Genomic DNA, 18,808 nt, shown 5'->3' with positions numbered 1-18,808 from the left:
GAAAGTACTGAAAGTCAAAAACCCTACGTAGAGAATAAGATAAGCACTTGGTACCGTACCGGCCAGACACTGAACTCCGACAATCTGCCTTAAAGGGAACCTGTCACCAGATTTGGGCCTTCTAAATTAAAACTAGCACCATAAGCAGCGCCTGTGCTGCATTCTATAAAAAGGTGCACGTGACACCCCCCCCCCCCCCCTTATAGACCCCAAAAATATTTTTAGGAAATCTCCACAAGTTGTCTGGCCCAATGGGCGTCCTAATCTGTGCCTCCTATCCCTCTACTTGTGCTGATTGATGTGGAAGATGTCATCCACATAGGTGGGCAAAATCTCCATATTCCTGACTCTTGCAAGCGGAGCCGAAAACATAGGTGTGCCAGATTTTTGCAAGGCAATGTGGATGATGTCACCTGCTTCATCCACATCGCACATTCTGTTGTGCTGAGCACACTGTCACTCTTGAAGAATGAATGGCAGCATTTGTTGCAGGTCTGGTTACATTTGCTCCATTAGAAAGTTGCCTATCCCCAACCTTTATACACATAACAGACAATGCTATGACTTTAAAAGGGTTGCCCCCCACTTCAGGAAATATTGGTCCCAGAGATGGAATTTGAGAGTAAAACAAACCAAGAAAATAAAAAAAGAGAATTTTGTTTACTTACCGTAAATTCTTTTTCTTATAGTTCAGACATGGGAGACCCAGACAATGGGTGTATAGCTTCTGCCTATGGAGGACACACAAAGTACTACACTCAAACGTGTAGCTCCTCCCTCCGGGCTATATACACCCCCTGGATGACAATCTAACCAGTTCAGTGCAAAAGCTGAAGGAGGACATCCACCCATAAGTAGAGATAGAGTAAAACTCGGAAAAAACGGAACTCTGTCTACAACAACAGCCGGTGAAAACACACGGAACAAAAACTGCCAACAAGCAACAGGGAGGGTGCTGGGTCTCCCATGTCGGAACTATAAGAAAAAGAATTTACGGTAAGTAAACAAAATTCTCTTTTTCTTCATCGTTCCTTATGGGAGACCCAGACAATGGGACGTTCTAAAGCAGTCCATGGGTGGGAAATAAACCAAACTGAGAAGTAGGCAAAACCTAACTTCACAAATGGGCGACAGCCGCCTGAAGGATGCGTCTGCCCAAGCTCGCATCTGCCGAAGCATGAGCATGCACTTGGTAGTGCTTCGAAAAAGTGTGCAGACTGGACCAAGTGGCAGCCTGACAAACCTGCTGAGCCGTAGCCTGGTGCCTGAAAGCCCAGGAGGCACCGACAGCTCTGGTCGAGTGCGCCTTAATCCCTGGCGGAGGGGGCACCTGAGAGCACTGGTAGGCATCGGCGATAGCCGACCTAATCCAACGAGCTAGGGTCGGTTTAGAAGCAGAGAGACCCTTGCGCTGACCCGCGGTTAGCACAAAAAGTGAGGTGCACCGCCTAAAAACGGCGGTGCGTGACACATAGATTCGGAGCGCCCGCACCAAATCCAAGGAATGCAACGCCTTCTCAAAGCGATGCACAGGGGCCGGACAAAGAGAGGGCAATGAAATGTCCTGGTTAAGGTGGAAAGAAGACACCACCTTAGGGAGAAAATCCGGAGTCGGACGAAGAACCACCTTGTCTTGGTGAAACACCAAAAAGGGGGATTCCGAAGAGAGCGCAGCCAAATCAGAAACTCTCCTGAGAGAAGTTATGGCTACTAGAAAAACAACTTTCTGGGAAAGTCTAAACAAGGGAACCTCCCTAAGAGGCTCAAAGGGGGGTTTCTGTAAGGCCGTGAGGACCAGATTAAGGTCCCAGGGATCCAAAAGGCCGCCGGTAAGGAGGTATGATGTGAGCTGCGCCCTGCATGAAGGTGCGCACCTGAGCCAGTCGGGCGATACGCCGCTGGAATAATACCGACAGAGCCGACACCTGTCCCTTGAGGGAATTGAGGGACAGTCCTAGCTGTAGACCAGACTGTAGAAAAGACAGGATGGTCGGCAAGGAGAACGGCCAAGGAGCATGGTCGGAAGAGCGACACCAGGACAGGAAGATCCTCCAAGTCCTGTGATAAATCTTGGCCGAAGAAGACTTTCGAGCCTGAGTCATAGTGGAGATTACCTCAGAGGGAATGCCTGAAGCCGTCAGGATCCAGGACTCAAGAGCCACGCCGTCAATCTGAGAGCCGCAGAATTCTGGCGGAAAAACGGACCTTGAGAGAGAAGGTCTGGGCGGTCCGGGAGATGCCACGGCACCTCTACGGACAGGCGGAGCAGGTCTGGGTACCAAGCTCGCCTGGGCCAGTCCGGAGCAATGATTATGACCCGACGGCCCTCCATTCTGATCTTGCGCAGAACCCTGGGCAAGAGAGGTAGAGGGGGAAACATGTAGGCCAGACGGAACTGGGACCAATCCTGAACCAGCGCGTCCGCTGCGAAGGCCTGAGGATCGTGGGAGCGAGCCACGTAAACCGGAACCTTGTTGTTGTGCCGGGATGCCATTAGATCCACTTCCGGAGTGCCCCACTTGCGGCAGATTGACCGGAACACTGCCGGATGCAGGGCCCACTCGCCGCTGTCCACGGTTTGACGGCTGAGATAATCGGCCTCCCAGTTTTCTACGCCTGGGATGTGGACTGCTGATATGGTGGACTTGGAGTCCTCCGTCCACTGGAGGATTCGTTGAACCTCCAACATCGCCAGGCGGCTGCGAGTTCCGCCCTGGTGATTGATGTAGGCAACCGCTGTCGCGTTGTCCGACTGGACTCGAATGTGCCTGCCCGCCAACAGGTGGTGAAAGGCTAGGAGAGCTAGAAACACAGCTCTGATTTCCAGCACATTGATCGAGAGGGCTGATTCGGAGGGAGTCCAAGTGCCCTGTGCTCGGTGATGGAGAAATACTGCTCCCCAACCGGAGAGGCTGGCATCCGTGGTGAGGATCACCCAGGACGGAGTCAGGAAGGAGCGTCCCTGTGACAGAGAGGGGCCGAAGCCACCACTGAAGAGAGCTCCTGGTCTGTGGCGACAGAGCCAGTAGCCTGTGCAAGGAAGAGGTCCGCTTGTCCCAACAGCGGAGAATGTCCAGCTGCAGGGGACGCAGATGGAACTGGGCAAAGGGAACTGCTTCCATTGACGCCACCATCTGACCCAGCACCTGCATGAGGTGCCTGATGGAATGACGGCGGTGCCTCAGCAGAGAGCGCACCGCCAGCTGAAGGGACTGCTGTTTGACTAAGGGGAACTTCACAAGTGCCGGCAGAGTCTCGAATTGCATCCCTAGGTACATAAGTCCCTGGGTAGGGATCAGAGTGGACTTGGGCAGGTTGACAAGCCACCCGAACTGAACGAGCGTGGCGAGAGTGAGCGAGACACTCCGCTGGCAGTCTGCACTGGATGAGGCCTTGACTAGAAGGTCGTCCAGGTAGGGGATTACTGCCAACCCCTGGAGATGCAGGACTGCAACCACTGCTGCCATAACCTTGGTGAAAACACGAGGGGCCGTGGCTAACCCGAAGGGGAGAGCCACGAATTGGAAATGTTCCTCTCCGATTGCAAAGCGGAGCCAACGCTGGTGTGAGACCGCGATAGGCACGTGCAGATAGGCATCTCTGATGTCGATGGATGCTAGAAAATCTCCTTGGGTCATTGATGCAATGACCGATCTCAGAGATTCCATGCGAAAACGCCGCACCTGAACATGCTTGTTGAGAAGCTTGAGATCCAGGATGGGCCGGAAGGAACCGTCCTTCTTGGGGACTAGAAAGAGGTTTGAGTAGAAACCTCTGAACCGTTCTCGGGCGGGAACCGGAACAATTACACCGTTGGCCTGCAGGGATGCCACGGCCTGAGAGAAGGCGGCGGCTTTGGAGCAGGGGGGGGGGTGGACAGAAAAAATCTGTTTGGCGGGCTGGAAGAAAATTCTATCCTGTAGCCGTGGGAGATGATATCCCGCACCCACTGATCGGAGACGTGTTGAAACCACACGTCGCCAAAGTGGGAGAGCCTGCCACCGACCAAGGACGTTGCTGGCGCAGCCAGATGTCAAGAGGGGGCTGCCTTAGTGGCAGCGGCTCCTCCGGACTTCTGAGGACGCGGCTTCGCGCGCCAGATGGGTTTACGATCCTTGGCTGCGGTCGTGGACGAGGCTGAGGGCTTAGAGGATGACCAGTTAGAGGAACGAAAGGAACGAAACCTCGATTGGTTCCTGTCCTGGACAGGTATCTTGGCTTTAGTTTGTGGCAAGGAAGTACTCTTCCCGCCAGTAGCTTCCTTAATTATTTCATCCAGTTGTTCACCAAACAGCCGGGACCCAGCAAAAGGGAGACCCGCAAGGAACTTCTTAGAAGAAGCGTCTGCTTTCCACTCTCGAAGCCACAAGATCCTGCGGATCGCAAGAGAGTTAGCGGAGGCCACCGCCGTGCGGTGAGAAGCCTCCAGAACGGCAGACATGGCGTAGGATGAAAAAGCCGAAGCTTGAGAAGTTAAGGCATCCATCTCAGGCATAGAGTCCCTGGTGAGGGAATGTATCTCCGCCAGAGAGGCAGAGATTGCCTTAAGAGCCCACACTGCCGCAAAAGACGGGGAGAACGAGGCCCCTGCCGCCTCATATACAGACTTGGCCAGAAGGTCAACCTGGCGGTCAGTGGGATCCTTAAGAGAGGTGCCATCGGCCACCGCTACGACTGTGCGGGCTGAGATTCTAGACACCGGAGGGTCTACCTTTAGGGACTGAGCCCACTCCTTCACCACATCTGGTGGAAAGGGAAAACGGTCATCAGAACTACGCTTCGGAAAACGTTTGTCAGGACAGGCCCTGGGCTTAGCAACAGTGGCCTGAAAACTGGAGTGGTTAAAAAACGTACTCCTAGCTCTCTTAGGTGAGGCAAACTGATGTATCTCTACCAGAGAGGCTTGTTCCTCTGACACTGGTGGATTGAGGTTCAGTACGGAGTTAATGGACGCAATCAAGTCACTAACATCCGCATCACCCTCAGACAAGGCAATGGGGTACATAGAGGAAGCGTCTGAGCCCACAGTAAAAGTATCCTCCTCGCCCTGCACCTCGGCTCGTGAATCAGAGCCGTGGGACGAGGAAGGAGAAGGGTCCCTGCGTCTCCGTTTAGGAGGACGGGGTCCTAGAACATGCTCTGAGAGCTCTGCAGAGCTCGGGGCAGCAGAGGCACCCTGAGAAGGGGGCTGATGCATGGTCAGCAGTGTCCGGGACAGCTGTCCCATGGAGTCGGCAAAAGACTGGGAAATAGCTCTGGAAAAAGATGCTACCCAAGCCGGGGGATCAGCCACCGGGGCTGGAGCGGCCGGAGGAACCCCTGAGGAGGCTCCAGGCTGAGGGACCACCATGTTAGAGCAGGCATCACAATGTGGGTATGTGCTTGGCTCTGGCAGAATGAGCTTACATGCAGTGCATATAGCGTACAGCTTTGCAGCCTTGCTCCTAGTGACAGACATGCTGCTGAGGTGGAGGCTCTGCAGCAAGAATACACTCCTGTAGAATGCCCTGAGAGTGTATAATAAAAAGCCCACAACCAGAGGTTGTGGCTTACCAGACCGCTCTCTGTGTGCCCTCCGGATTCCACAGCTCGGACCCCCAGTGAAGCGTCAGCCTTCCTAAAAAGCAGCAGCTGCAGCATCCAGCGCTGATCAGTGCGAGAACGCTGAGAAAATGGTGCTGGAAGGAGGAGGGGGGCGGGGATTAGCCGAAGAGCGGGAAACCAGAGGGCCAAGGAGAGATACAGGGGAGGGAACAGCTCCTCAGAGAGGAGTGTCCTCCCCTCTGCTGGCCGGCCGGTGGGCGGCGCCACACTATTCCCCTGCATGAATGACATGCAGGGGAAGCTGAAAGCGAAACTAGGCCCAAACTGAAGCCGGGGCCTAGATTTTAACATGCGGCCGACGAGCAGGCACCCTCGGCGCGGTTCTGAAGAAAAACCCCCAGAACCGGCCGGAAGTTACAGTAACGACAAAAGACATACTCTCCCCTCAATAAAAGTACCCGGGACCCCTGAAAAACGTCTCAATACTTAGCTTTGAGACGCAGGGCCATGTCCCTGAGGGAAGGTTTAACGCTCCGTCCAGCAGGAACCTGACAGGGCTGCGGATGGAGACCGGTCTCCTGCAAAGCAGAGAGGACCGTGATGGCTCCCACTTCAAACCAGAGCCTGAAAAGGATGTTGAAGGAGCGCGGCATGTGAAGGCATTTATGTGGACTGGGGCGCAGGGCGAGGGGTGAGGGAGGTGGGGGTAACTGATCGGATCCCTGCAAACGTGCTACTTGGGACAGATTTGGGGCAGATAACCTCCCAGTTTGGGCCCCCCCCAAGGGCTGAACCTTCAGCCCGTACTGACATGACTCCTAACAATGTTAATGTGTTATCTATGAATGATGTAAGGGAGGAGGGAGTGAACTCTGATATTTCTGCTTGCATAGACACCATAGACACACACTCAGCTGCAGCTGTGACAGGGGAGGGGGTCAGAGAAAGGTGTGACAATGCCTCTACAAGTAACCAGCCTGTGAGCTGGGATCTGTTGCCCTCTGCAGGGATAAGCAGAGAGCAGGGTGCTGCAGGGGGAGGACCAGTGTGTGGGGTGGGGGCTACCACAGCAAATGTGGGGTCCCCAGAGATTTCACAGCGGGGTTCTGTTGCTGCAGGAGGGGAACAGGCAGGTGAGATTGGGGCCGGTCCAGGAGCGGAAGTGCTCCCAGGTAAGATCTCGGTGCATGGTTCCCCCACAACCGGGGTGTCAGGAAGCCAGGTAGGTCTGCCTGAACCGGCGACTTGGTCAGGAACGGAGGAGGAGCAGGCACGACCCACGGTCGCAGCGGCTGTGGCCGCTGTCACCCGCAGTGGGAGTGCTGGAAGCCAAGGGGCCTCCCGGAGGTCCGATAGCTCTTCCCCTTCTGACCAAGTGGCAGCCGAGTCAGGTGGAGGCCAGGACACAGGTCCCGGGGTACTGACTGAAGATGTGACAGTCTCGTCGATTCTGGCCACATCTAGTCAGGGGTTTCAGGCAGCGTTAGAAGCTGACGACAGCCTGAAAGCTCTTAAGGAGCAGGCGGCACAGCCTCCCTCGGACTCGGACCCGGAGCGAGTGGTCTGGGACCAAGGACGGCTGTACCGGGCCACGGTCCAGCAGGGTTCACCGGAGGCGTGGCCCAGGGACCGACAGTTGGTGGTACCCTATCCGTTCCGGACGGAGTTGTTGCGGATCGCACATGAGATTCCGATGGCCGGACACCTAGGGATCGCTAAGACCAAGGCCAGGTTAAACCAGCATTTCTACTGGCCAAAAATGGGGGCCGATGTGGCTGCCTACTGCCGTTCGTGTGAAACCTGTCAGAGAGTGGGGAAGGCGGGGCCACACCCCAAAGCCCCACTAGTATCTCTGCCAATCATCGATGAGCCTTTCAGGAGGGTGGCTGTGGATCTGGTCGGCCCGCTGGCCATCCCCAGCAGCTCCGGGAAACGCTTCATACTGACGGTAGTGGACTATGCCACCCGGTACCCAGAAGCAGTGGCCTTGTCGTCCATTCGGGCTGACAAGGTGGCCACCGCATTGCTGGAGATTTTCTCCCGAGTGGGTTTTCCCCAGGAAATGCTCACTGACCGGGGGACCCAATTCATGTCCCAGCTGATGGAGGCCCTCTGTAAGCAGGTCCAGGTGCGACATCTGGTGGCCAGCCCGTACCATCCACAGACTAATGGCCTGTGCGAGCGGTTTAATGGCACCTTAAAGCAGATGCTTAAGATGTTGGTCGACTCCCATGGGCGTGACTGGGAGCGGTATCTCCCACACCTGTTATTTGCTTACCGGGAGGCTCCACAGGCCTCAACAGGATTCTCACCGTTTGAGCTCCTGTACGGGCGACGTGTGCGGGGCCCCCTGGCTCTGGTGAAAGAGGCTTGGGAAGGGGATTTGGCCACCCCTGGAGTGTCGGTTATCGAGTATGTCATGCGCTTCCGGGACAAAATGCAGGCCTTGACGCAACTGGTACACGACAATATGGCTCAAGCCCAGGCCGATCAGAAGCGTTGGTACGACCAGAACGCTTGTGAGAGGACCTACCAAGTGGGTCAAAAGGTGTGGGTACTGGTCCCCGTACCACAGGACAAGCTTCAGGCAGCCTGGGAAGGCCCATACCTCGTGTACCAGCAGCTCAACCCTGTGACGTACCTGGTCACCCTGGACCCTGCCCGTGGAAGGCGGAAGCCCTTCCATGTGAACATGATGAAGGCACATCATGAGCGGGAGGCATGTGCGCTCCCCGTGTGCAACCTGCCCGAGGAGGGAGAAGCGGAAACCCTCTTGGATATGCTAGCCCAGGTTAGGGCAGGCGGATCCATTGAGGATGTGGAGGTTGGCCACCAGCTCTTGGAAGACCAACGGTCCCAGCTGTGGGCCACCCTCCTCCCCTTCCGGGGGTTGTTTACCAACCAGCCCGGAAGGACTGACTTGGCTGTCCATCACGTGGACACTGGGGATCATCCCCCGATCCGGCGTTCAGCATATCGGGTCTCCCTGGAGGTGCAGCAACACATGCGCCAGGAGATTGACGAGATGCTGAAGCTGGGGGTGATCCAGGCATCCAACAGCGCTTGGGCCTCGCCTGTAGTCCTCGTCCCTAAGAAGGACCGAACCACTCGGTTCTGCGTGGACTACAGGGGGCTCAATGCGGTCACGGTCGCCGATGCGTACCCAATGCCACGCATCGATGACCTGCTCGATCAGTTGGCCGGGGCTCAGTACCTGACCATCATGGATCTGAGCCGGGGATATTGGCAGATCCCCCTGACTCGCAAGGCCAGGGAACGCTCTGCCTTTATTACCCCATTTGGACTGTACGAGTCCACGGTGATGCCATTCGGGATGAGGAATGCCCCTGCCACTTTCCAGCGGATGGTCAACACCCTGCTCAAGGGACTTGAAGGGTACGCGGCCGCGTACCTGGATGACATTGCCGTCTTCAGTCCCACCTGGGAGGACCACCTAGAGCATCTAGCACAGGTGCTCAGGCGGATCCACTGGGCAGGTTTGACCATCAAGCCGGGAAAGTGTCAGCTGGCCATGAGCGAGGTCCAGTACCTCGGTCACCGGGTAGGTGGGAGAACACTGAAGCCCGAGCCTGAGAAAGTGGAAGCCATCGCATCCTGGCCCACCCCCAGGACCAAGAAGCAGGTGATGTCCTTCTTGGGGACCGCTGGGTACTATAGGAGGTTTGTTCCATGCTATAGTAGCCTGGCAAAGCCCTTGACGGACCTCACCAAGAAGAAGCTGCCCTCTGCAGTCGATTGGACAATGGACTGCGAGACAGCCTTCCGGGCCCTAAAGGACGCCCTGTCCAGCCCGCCCGTGCTACAGGCAGCCGACTTCACGCGGCCGTTTGTAGTACAGACCGACGCCAGTGACTTCGGCCTCGGTGCGGTGCTCAGCCAGGTGGACTCTGCGAGCCAAGAGCACCCAGTCTTGTACCTGAGCAGGAAGCTGTTACCAAGGGAAGTTGCCTATTCCACGATGGAGAAGGAGTGCCTGGCCATAGTGTGGGCCCTGCAGCGTCTGCAACCCTATCTATACGGGCGCCACTTCATCGTGGAGACGGACCACAATCCCCTCAGCTGGTTGCACACCGTCTCTGGGACGAATGGGCGATTGTTGCGATGGAGCCTTGCGCTCCAGCAATACAACTTCACCATTCGCCACAAAAGGGGCCGTGACCACGGTAACGCAGACGGGCTGTCCCGACAAGGAGAGGTCGCGGACGGGCGCACGGGGGAACACCGGAGTGTGCTGCCCCCTAGCGCCCTCAAAAGGGGGGAGGTGTGAGGCAAATCCCGGGATATGAAGATGAATTATGACTCCAGTCATAATCCCTCATCACTCCCTGGCAGTGCCCCCTCCCTTCTTGTTCTCAGTGTTCCACTTACACCTCCATGGCCATGTCCTGTGATATGGAAATGAGGTGGTGTGGGAACAATGGACACAGGATGACTCCCTGCCGTCACCCTGTAACAAGAGTTGTATCTCATTAGCAAGGCTATGGAAATAGCCAGACAGAACGACTCCAGTAAAAAATGGTTCATATCTCGCAAGCCATATTTCCGATAAATATGGCAACCATAAAAATGGTGTCTCCGCATGCAGACGATGCCGGCACACCCTTTTTATGGGAGCAGGACATTGGGAAATGCCCCAGGCGTGATATCAGCCAATGGGGAACTGGCAGACAGGTCATGAGTCCCCTCGTTCTGTAGCTAAATTCATAACTGTCACAATGAGAGCATTGGCGTCCGCCTACGACGCTCCCAGGCAAAGTTATGGCCCATATTCCATGTTGGGATATTGTCCATAACTCAAGCCAGGGGTGGAGCAGTGCTCCCTGTGAGGTCACTAAGGTAGGAGGGGACCTGGATCGGCCCAGGTTGATAACCCTACTTCGGCCATTTTCCAGTGTTCTTTCCGCTGGGGGCACGTGTAGGAAACATCTGTGGGAAGGATCCTAGAAACCTGGGTACAGCGCCCCCCTGTGGCCAGACGCAACAAGGTAACTGCTGGAACTGTGTATGCCTGTTTGTAACCCATGCTTTGACTGTAACTGTACTCTGACATATGTATATTCTGTAGATTCCCTATTGTATATATTGTAGTTTCTAGTGTGCTTTAGGCTGATTAAATTATATAATTAATCTTGGGCTGTTCTGTTATCTCGATCTTGAATCCCACGTCTGTGTGTTCGGCTAATAGTTACCGTAAATCGGTTGGTGGCAGCGAATTGTGCCAAGGATTATTGTGGGGAGGCCAGTGAGATTCGGGGAGATTTTATATATTCCGCCCGCGGAGGTCGGGGGAATATATACCTTACTCTCACCGGGGACCCTTCAATAATCGGCATAAGTAGTATAGCGGCCTCCTTGCTTATGGTCGGGCAATTCCATAATTGGCCTGACTATAAGAGGGGCGCTAGAGAGCGCGTCACGTGCTCTGTCTGTCGGTCGGGAGGTATAAAGGAGGGGTGACCCCCACTTGTTACCCCCCGATTGTGACGTACTGGTGGCCAGCGCGGGGGATTTCTGAGTGACCCCCCCGGTGGTTTGTGACATATTGGTGGCATAGCGGTGGGATCGAGATAATAGTGTGTGTGAGTGTGAGACCCATACTCCCAGACACTAAAGACTGCCTGCAGCAGCTGTGGCTGCTGGGGTCTTCAGACTAGCTCAACACTAGAGTGTCAGAGTGCAGATACTGTAAGGTGTGTGGAGGCATCAGGTGTCAGTTCTGTGTCAGTGACCAAAAGTCTGCAAGAATGGCTGATGGCACCAGGAGCAGAGCTATGCAACTGGCCAATGCTAAGGCAGGAGCCGAAGAGAGGGAGGACGGTGCTGTGGACAGCAATGAGGAGGTTGCCCACGAGTCCTCCAGGAGCTCGACGCCAGAAAACCGTTCTGCCGAGGACATTGCGCAACCTGGCACTGCTGGACAAGATGAGGAGCAGCTCACCCAAGGGTCCTCAACGAGCCAGATGCCAGCCCTCCGCTCTGCAAGGGACAGTGAATCACCAGGCTCCGCAGCGGGCCGCAGATCACCACGTGCCATTCCACCGAGCCTGGGAGGCTCGGATAGCCTTCTTCAAATGGCTATGGCCCTTCTCCAGGCTGGAGACCAGGAGGGCTACAAGGGACTCCTGGCAGAGCGCAGGGCAGAGCGGCAAGCAGCGCGTGAGGCTGAGGCTGCGGAGCGGCAGGCAGCGCGTGAAGAGCGCCAGGCAGAGCGTGACTACCAGCTGCAGCTAGCCCAGCTCCGGCCCTCATCAGCCACACGTGACCTTCAAGACACCAAACTTCCAAAGGTCCGTGTTGAGGACTTCCCAGTGCTGGAGAAGGATGGAGACTTGGACTCTTTCTTGACTGCTTTTGAACGGACTTGCTTGCAGCACCATCTGGACAAGGACCAGTGGGCCAAATACCTGACCCCCCGTTTAAGGGGTAAGGCCCTGGATATCCTTGGTGACTTGCCTGCTGAGGCAGATCAGGGCTACGACACCATCAAGCGGGCCCTGATCCAACAGTACAACCTCACTCCAGAGTCCTACCGCAAGAAGTTCCGGAGCCTACAGAAGGGACCAAAGGACTCCTGGGCTGACCACCGGCGGGCACTTGCCCGAGCTGCCGACCACTGGACCCAAGGCCTGCAGCTTTCCACTGGACCGGAGATCCTGGACTTGTTCATCACGGAGCAACTCTTGTGGAACTGCCCTGAGGATCTCCGCCAGTTCATCCGAGACCAGAAGCCAAAGGGGTCCACGGCTACAGCTGCCCTTGCCGATGACTACACCAACAACCGGGCCCCTGAGGCCAGGAGAGCGGCCACCAGCAGCACCTGGAGAGGGGGTAAGATGAATTCGGCGACTGCCCCACCTGCCCCTAGACTGCAGGGGGTGTCCCCCTCAACTCCCCTCTCCAGGCCCGTGGCGGAACCAAGACGGTGCCACCAGTGCAACCTACCTGGACACTTCAAGGCCATGTGCCCTCAGCGTCCCAAGGCCCCGGCTCCGTCCCCGTCCCAAGGGCCGCCCAAGGTGTATTGTGTGGGTGGGGGTGGTGGTAGGTCCCTGGACAGCTTCCAACCTGTCACCGTCGGCCGGTCTGTGACCATAGGACTGCGAGACAGCGCCTCGGAGGTGACTCTGGTGCGGCCTGAGATGGTGTCCCCCCAAGACTTGATCCCTGGAAAAACCCTCGCTGTCTCCGGGATTGGAGGCACTGACCCGGCGCTGCCTGTTGCTGACATTTATGTGGACTGGGGCGCAGGGCGAGGGGTGAGGGAGGTGGGGGTAACTGATCGGATCCCTGCAAACGTGCTACTTGGGACAGATTTGGGGCAGATAACCTCCCAGTTTGGGCCCCAACCAAGGGCTGAACCTTCAGCCAGTACTGACATGCCTCCGGACAATGTTAATGTGTTATCTATGAATGATGTAAGGGAGGAGGGAGTGAACTCTGATATTTCTGCTTGCACAGACACCATAGACACACACGCAGCTGCAGCTGTGACAGGAGGGGAGGGGGTCAGAGAAAGGTGTGACAATGCCTCTACAAGTAACCAGCCTGTGAGCTGGGATCTGTTGCCCTCTGCAGGGATAAGCAGAGAGCAGGGTGCTGCAGGGGGAGGACCAGTGTGTGGGGTGGGGGCTACCACAGCAAATGTGGGGTCCCCAGAGATTTCACAGCGGGGTTCTGTTGCTGCAGGAGGGGAACAGGCAGGTGAGATTGGGGCCGGTCCAGGAGCGGAAGTGCTCCCAGGTAAGATCTCGGTGCATGGTTCCCCCACAACCGGGGTGTCAGGAAGCCAGGTAGGTCTGCCTGAACCGGCGACTTGGTCAGGAACGGAGGAGGAGCAGGCACGACCCACGGTCGCAGCGGCTGTGGCCGCTGTCACCCGCAGTGGGAGTGCTGGAAGCCAAGGGGCCTCCCGGAGGTCCGATAGCTCTTCCCCTTCTGACCAAGTGGCAGCCGAGTCAGGTGGAGGCCAGGACACAGGTCCCGGGGTACTGACTGAAGATGTGACAGTCTCGTCGATTCTGGCCACATCTAGTCAGGGGTTTCAGGCAGCGTTAAAAGCTGACGACAGCCTGAAAGCTCTTAAGGAGCAGGCGGCACAGCCTCCCTCGGACTCGGACCCGGAGCGAGTGGTCTGGGACCAAGGACGGCTGTACCGGGCCACGGTCCAGCAGGGTTCACCGGAGGCGTGGCCCAGGGACCGACAGTTAGTGGTACCCTATCCGTTCCGGACGGAGTTGTTGCGGATCGCACATGAGATTCCGATGGCCGGACACCTAGGGATCGCTAAGACCAAGGCCAGGTTGAACCAGCATTTCTACTGGCCAAAAATGGGGGCCGATGTGGCTGCCTACTGCCGTTCGTGTGAAACCTGCCAGAGAGTGGGGAAGGCGGGGCCACGCCCCAAAGCCCCACTGGTATCTCTGCCCATCATCGATGAGCCTTTCAGGAGGGTGGCTGTGGATCTGGTCGGCCCGCTGGCCATCCCCAGCAGCTCCGGGAAACGCCTCATACTGACGGTAGTGGACTATGCCACCCGGTACCCAGAAGCAGTGGCCTTGTCGTCCATTCGGGCTGACAAGGTGGCCACCGCATTGCTGGAGATTTTCTCCCGAGTGGGTTTTCCCCAGGAAATGCTCACTGACCGGGGGACCCAATTCATGTCCCAGCTGATGGAGGCCCTCTGTAAGCAGGTCCAGGTGCGACATCTGGTGGCCAGCCCGTACCATCCACAGACTAATGGCCTGTGCGAGCGGTTTAATGGCACCTTAAAGCAGATGCTTAAGATGTTGGTCGACTCCCATGGGCGTGACTGGGAGCGGTATCTCCCACACCTGTTATTTGCTTACCGGGAGGCTCCACAGGCCTCAACAGGATTCTCACCGTTTGAGCTCCTGTACGGGCGACGTGTGCGGGGCCCCCTGGCTCTGGTGAAAGAGGCTTGGGAAGGGGATTTGGCCACCCCTGGAGTGTCGGTTATCGAGTATGTCATGCGCTTCCGGGACAAAATGCAGGCCTTGACGCAACTGGTACACGACAATATGGCTCAAGCCCAGGCCGATCAGAAGCGTTGGTACGACCAGAACGCTTGTGAGAGGACCTACCAAGTGGGTCAAAAGGTGTGGGTACTGGTCCCCGTACCACAGGACAAGCTTCAGGCAGCCTGGGAAGGCCCATACCTCGTGTACCAGCAGCTCAACCCTGTGACGTACCTGGTCACCCTGGACCCTGCCCGTGGAAGGCGGAAGCCCTTCCATGTGAACATGATGAAGGCACATCATGAGCGGGAGGCATGTGCGCTCCCCGTGTGCAACCTGCCCGAGGAGGGAGAAGCGGAAACCCTCTTGGATATGCTAGCCCAGGTTAGGGCAGGCGGATCCATTGAGGATGTGGAGGTTGGCCACCAGCTCTTGGAAGACCAACGGTCCCAGCTGTGGGCCACCCTCCTCCCCTTCCGGGGGTTGTTTACCAACCAGCCCGGAAGGACTGACTTGGCTGTCCATCACGTGGACACTGGGGATCATCCCCCGATCCGGCGTTCAGCATATCGGGTCTCCCTGGAGGTGCAGCAACACATGCGCCAGGAGATTGACGAGATGCTGAAGCTGGGGGTGATCCAGGCATCCAACAGCGCTTGGGCCTCGCCTGTAGTCCTCGTCCCTAAGAAGGACCGAACCACTCGGTTCTGCGTGGACTACAGGGGGCTCAATGCGGTCACGGTCGCCGATGCGTACCCAATGCCACGCATCGATGACCTGCTCGATCAGTTGGCCGGGGCTCAGTACCTGACCATCATGGATCTGAGCCGGGGATATTGGCAGATCCCCCTGACTCGCAAGGCCAGGGAACGCTCTGCCTTTATTACCCCATTTGGACTGTACGAGTCCACGGTGATGCCATTCGGGATGAGGAATGCCCCTGCCACTTTCCAGCGGATGGTCAACACCCTGCTCAAGGGACTTGAAGGGTACGCGGCCGCGTACCTGGATGACATTGCCGTCTTCAGTCCCACCTGGGAGGACCACCTAGAGCATCTAGCACAGGTGCTCAGGCGGATCCACTGGGCAGGTTTGACCATCAAGCCGGGAAAGTGTCAGCTGGCCATGAGCGAGGTCCAGTACCTCGGTCACCGGGTAGGTGGGAGAACACTGAAGCCCGAGCCTGAGAAAGTGGAAGCCATCGCATCCTGGCCCACCCCCAGGACCAAGAAGCAGGTGATGTCCTTCTTGGGGACCGCTGGGTACTATAGGAGGTTTGTTCCATGCTATAGTAGCCTGGCAAAGCCCTTGACGGACCTCACCAAGAAGAAGCTGCCCTCTGCAGTCGATTGGACAATGGACTGCGAGACAGCCTTCCGGGCCCTAAAGGACGCCCTGTCCAGCCCGCCCGTGCTACAGGCAGCCGACTTCACGCGGCCGTTTGTAGTACAGACCGACGCCAGTGACTTCGGCCTCGGTGCGGTGCTCAGCCAGGTGGACTCTGCGAGCCAAGAGCACCCAGTCTTGTACCTGAGCAGGAAGCTGTTACCAAGGGAAGTTGCCTATTCCACGATGGAGAAGGAGTGCCTGGCCATAGTGTGGGCCCTGCAGCGTCTGCAACCCTATCTATACGGGCGCCACTTCATCGTGGAGACGGACCACAATCCCCTCAGCTGGTTGCACACCGTCTCTGGGACGAATGGGCGATTGTTGCGATGGAGCCTTGCGCTCCAGCAATACAACTTCACCATTCGCCACAAAAGGGGCCGTGACCACGGTAACGCAGACGGGCTGTCCCGACAAGGAGAGGTCGCGGACGGGCGCACGGGGGAACACCGGAGTGTGCTGCCCCCTAGCGCCCTCAAAAGGGGGGAGGTGTGAGGCAAATCCCGGGATATGAAGATGAATTATGACTCCAGTCATAATCCCTCATCACTCCCTGGCAGTGCCCCCTCCCTTCTTGTTCTCAGTGTTCCACTTACACCTCCATGGCCATGTCCTGTGATATGGAAATGAGGTGGTGTGGGAACAATGGACACAGGATGACTCCCTGCCGTCACCCTGTAACAAGAGTTGTATCTCATTAGCAAGGCTATGGAAATAGCCAGACAGAACGACTCCAGTAAAAAATGGTTCATATCTCGCAAGCCATATTTCCGATAAATATGGCAACCATAAAAATGGTGTCTCCGCATGCAGACGATGCCGGCACACCCTTTTTATGGGAGCAGGACATTGGGAAATGCCCCAGGCGTGATATCAGCCAATGGGGAACTGGCAGACAGGTCATGAGTCCCCTCGTTCTGTAGCTAAATTCATAACTGTCACAATGAGAGCATTGGCGTCCGCCTACGACGCTCCCAGGCAAAGTTATGGCCCATATTCCATGTTGGGATATTGTCCATAACTCAAGCCAGGGGTGGAGCAGTGCTCCCTGTGAGGTCACTAAGGTAGGAGGGGACCTGGATCGGCCCAGGTTGATAACCCTACTTCGGCCATTTTCCAGTGTTCTTTCCGCTGGGGGCACGTGTAGGAAACATCTGTGGGAAGGATCCTAGAAACCTGGGTACAGCGCCCCCCTGTGGCCAGACGCAACAAGGTAACTGCTGGAACTGTGTATGCCTGTTTGTAACCCATGCTTTGACTGTAACTGTACTCTGACATATGTATATTCTGTAGATTCCCTATTGTATATATTGTAGTTTCTAGTGTGCTTTAGGCTGATTAAATTATATAATTAATCTTGGGCTGTTCTGTTATCTCGATCTTGAATCCCACGTCTGTGTGTTCGGCTAATAGTTACCGTAAATCGGTTGGTGGCAGCGAATTGTGCCAAGGATTATTGTGGGGAGGCCAGTGAGATTCGGGGAGATTTTATATATTCCGCCCGCGGAGGTCGGGGGAATATATACCTTACTCTCACCGGGGACCCTTCAATAATCGGCATAAGTAGTATAGCGGCCTCCTTGCTTATGGTCGGGCAATTCCATAATTGGCCTGACTATAAGAGGGGCGCTAGAGAGCGCGTCACGTGCTCTGTCTGTCGGTCGGGAGGTATAAAGGAGGGGTGACCCCCACTTGTTACCCCCCGATTGTGACGTACTGGTGGCCAGCGCGGGGGATTTCTGAGTGACCCCCCCGGTGGTTTGTGACATATTGGTGGCATAGCGGTGGGATCGAGATAATAGTGTGTGTGAGTGTGAGACCCATACTCCCAGACACTAAAGACTGCCTGCAGCAGCTGTGGCTGCTGGGGTCTTCAGACTAGCTCAACACTAGAGTGTCAGAGTGCAGATACTGTAAGGTGTGTGGAGGCATCAGGTGTCAGTTCTGTGTCAGTGACCAAAAGTCTGCAAGAATGGCTGATGGCACCAGGAGCAGAGCTATGCAACTGGCCAATGCTAAGGCAGGAGCCGAAGAGAGGGAGGACGGTGCTGTGGACAGCAATGAGGAGGTTGCCCACGAGTCCTCCAGGAGCTCGACGCCAGAAAACCGTTCTGCCGAGGACATTGCGCAACCTGGCACTGCTGGACAAGATGAGGAGCAGCTCACCCAAGGGTCCTCAACGAGCCAGATGCCAGCCCTCCGCTCTGCAAGGGACAGTGAATCACCAGGCTCCGCAGCGGGCCGCAGATCACCACGTGCCATTCCACCGAGCCTGGGAGGCTCGGATAGCCTTCTTCAAATGGCTATGGCCCTTCTCCAGGCTGGAGACCAGGAGGGCTACAAGGGACTCCTGGCAGAGCGCAGGGCAGAGCGGCAAGCAGCGCGTGAGGCTGAGGCTGCGGAGCGGCAGGCAGCGCGTGAAGAGCGCCAGGCAGAGCGTGACTACCAGCTGCAGCTAGCCCAGCTCCGGCCCTCATCAGCCACACGTGACCTTCAAGACACCAAACTTCCAAAGGTCCGTGTTGAGGACTTCCCAGTGCTGGAGAAGGATGGAGACTTGGACTCTTTCTTGACTGCTTTTGAACGGACTTGCTTGCAGCACCATCTGGACAAGGACCAGTGGGCCAAATACCTGACCCCCCGTTTAAGGGGTAAGGCCCTGGATATCCTTGGTGACTTGCCTGCTGAGGCAGATCAGGGCTACGACACCATCAAGCGGGCCCTGATCCAACAGTACAACCTCACTCCAGAGTCCTACCGCAAGAAGTTCCGGAGCCTACAGAAGGGACCAAAGGACTCCTGGGCTGACCACCGGCGGGCACTTGCCCGAGCTGCCGACCACTGGACCCAAGGCCTGCAGCTTTCCACTGGACCGGAGATCC

At 56.6% G+C, this 18,808-nt stretch overlaps 1 protein-coding gene across 4 annotated transcripts in view; it reads right to left on the bottom strand.

The window, feature by feature from the left end:
• HAUS8 (HAUS augmin like complex subunit 8) overlaps positions 1-18,808 on the bottom strand; it is a 112,804-nt gene that overhangs the window by 66,413 nt on the left and 27,583 nt on the right. The gene's annotated exons all lie outside the window — the stretch shown is intronic.

Source organism: Anomaloglossus baeobatrachus, chromosome 1 (genome assembly GCF_048569485.1).
Source record: "Anomaloglossus baeobatrachus isolate aAnoBae1 chromosome 1, aAnoBae1.hap1, whole genome shotgun sequence".
Lineage (NCBI taxonomy): Eukaryota > Metazoa > Chordata > Amphibia > Anura > Aromobatidae > Anomaloglossus > Anomaloglossus baeobatrachus.
Note: the sequence above shows the minus strand (reverse complement) of the source record. Positions and strands in the feature narration are given on the sequence as shown.